This window comes from Physeter macrocephalus, unplaced genomic scaffold, assembly GCF_002837175.3.
Source record: "Physeter macrocephalus isolate SW-GA unplaced genomic scaffold, ASM283717v5 random_1684, whole genome shotgun sequence".
In the NCBI taxonomy this organism is placed as follows: Eukaryota; Metazoa; Chordata; class Mammalia; order Artiodactyla; family Physeteridae; genus Physeter; species Physeter macrocephalus.
In genome coordinates this window covers 3218-5948 of record NW_021146574.1, presented here as the reverse complement: position 1 = coordinate 5948, position 2731 = coordinate 3218, and positions in this window count along the sequence as shown.

Sequence of the window (2731 nt, the reverse complement as noted above, 5' to 3'; positions counted from 1 at the left end):
CACAACAAAGAGTAGCCCCTGCTCGCCGCCACTAGAGAAAACCCGCGCGCAGCAATGAGACCTAGCATAGCCAAAAATAAATAAATACATATATAAATTTATTTTTAAAAAAAACTAATCGCGAGCAAACGTGGGGAATATCATTTGCTTGCGAGGTAGGGACCACCTCTATGACTCAGCTTTGAATGTTTCTGAGGAAACTGGGGACAAAGCCCGAGCCCTGACTGCAGAGGCCTGCCATGAATATGCCTAAGAGGACCTCAGGCAGCATCCTCATGGACAGGCTGAGCCAGCTTCATTCCACAGGCTGAAGGTCAGGTCGTGCCAGGCTCTCGGTGGGCCCTTGGTCAAGGGCCTATGAATAAGGAGACTGTGAGTGTTGCTTAGGGCCGTGACCCCTCCTGCAGTGGGGTCCAATTGTCCTACCTACCAACCACAAAGCCAAAACCTCATTGCAGGGCTCTGGCCTGGAAGACAGAAAAGCCACTTTCTACAACCACAAGAATGTTACCTTTGTCTTCACTGAGGCGATCCAGTGAGCCACAGAGCATTTTACTGGAAGATATTTGCAGATGAAAACACCCCCAGGGAGAGGCTGCCCTGGGTTACGTCTTCAAGTCTGCGCCGGATTCATTCCGAGCTATGCACTGTGGCTCCATGGATGCTGAGTAGGGTGGCTCTGCAGACCCATTGTCACCCGTTTTGTTTGTGCTCACGGCCCACATAATTTTAAGAAGTACTTAGTGAGTGACCAGCTGCAATGTCTCGTATTCAAATTTGCCTTATATGTTTATGCCAAATTTGGCATATGTGTTTACAGTTTGGGGACACATACACTGAAAAAACAAATCTCTTCTATTTTTTTTGGCGGGACTGAAGCATGAAGCAAAAGACTAAAGTTTAAGTTTCAATAGAAAATTCTGTGAAATTGCAAAATGTCATCACTGCCAGATGGGAGGAGATAGAGGAAGGATACTTCATCCTTAGAGGCAGAAGTTGGAGGATTTGTGCACCTCGGAAGCCTGAATTAATAGTTCTACCAAACCATTCTGGAGCCTCTGGCCATAATATATAAGTATGCAGACTCTTGAATGAACAATTACGAAATTGTGGTCCCTGGTTTCAACGAGAATCTTTGGGAGGAAGACTAGAACCCAGGTTCCTTGTGAAAGCCGTAAAATAAAGGGTATAAAGAAAACTTTTTGGGACTCACTGTGGAAATAAAAGGTCTTGCTTTGGTTTGGGTCAGTAAGCCCTGGTAGTGCAGAGATCGCGGTAGAGGGAGGGGTCCAGTGATCCAAACTGCTTACAATCCAGGCAAAACCAGGCTACAGATGTCCACGGGGCAGCAACTCACAATGAGGACATTGTGAGTCATCTACTCTCTCACCCGTTGTTGCCTGACCCTGGGATCTTCCTCTAACCCACTGTCAGCTAAACTGGGGGAGTAACTAGGACTAAAACTTGACAGGAAACCCCAAGGTATGAGGCTCACCTTACACACAATACCCCTTTCTTTTCAAACCAACACTGTGTTTCAAATAAAAGCACACCTCCCTCCCTCTCTTACTCCTGAGGCAGCCACAGAGGTGAGCTGCTATTTCCCAACAGCGTCCTGAGCCAAAACACATGAGAACACACAGGAGCAGATCCAGACTTGCCGGCCCCATGGAGATTACACAAAGCTTGGTCCGCAGCATGGAATAATGTAAGCGTGTATGAGGTGCTGAACATTCCATGGATGGCCCACGTGTCAGATGCGTGCCCACATCCCAGGTCTGGCGCAAGGCCCACTCCCTGGGCCTTCGGTTAAATGCAGGTTCTGTGCTACCAAGAAGATACACATCAACAGCTGAATTTTGGCTCTTGAGCCCTTTGAAGGTAGGACTGCCGTATCCCAGCCCTCTGGCACCTCCTGCAACCCGCCTTCTCTCTGTGCAGTAAATGACACACTCTCTTACTGGGATCACACAGCACACATATCCACAGAAGCAGCCAAGGAGAAAACACAAATCCCATGAACAGGAACTTTATTAAACTACACATTACATAAAAGAACATATAAATGGACCTTTAAATACATTCAGTTTATCGTAAATTTATATAGAAACTTATTTACAGTTCTGCATTATATATTTAAATTATTTTTCCAAGCTTACTACCAATAAAAGGTAATAGAATGATCACCTGTTCACACAGATGCATACAAGTTGTCCATAGGGCTAAGCAAAACACCACTTCTCAGGAAACTCAGCTTATTAGATATCAAAGCAACAACTCATTCTGAAGGTGCTTTCTTCTGAGCGGCCCTTTATGTGAGACCTCTGCTGTAGAGATGCTGGGGGTTAGTTCTGGAAGCTGATCCCAGGGCAGACATGGGTCCTTGGTTGTTCATGATGACTTGGACTCTTGGAGTTTGAAGGACCCTTGAAGACCATGATCGAGGCCATGCCCCTACTTCTGCAGACTGGGAAACAAAGGATTAAGAAGAAGGAGTGACTTGCCAAAACCACACAGCATCTAGTGATGGAACAGGGACTCTGACCCCAGTTTCTAGGGTCCCGCCAAGCGGTCCCGACCCTGGCACTACCCACAAATCCACAAACTTTTGACCTCGTTCACAGGCCCTATGGTTTGAACACTTTTGTCTGCATGGTTAAATACATGATTTTTAAGCCTTTTGAGATGGTGAGAAATGGGTCAGGATTCCTCTTTGTGGAGCACTGGAAAT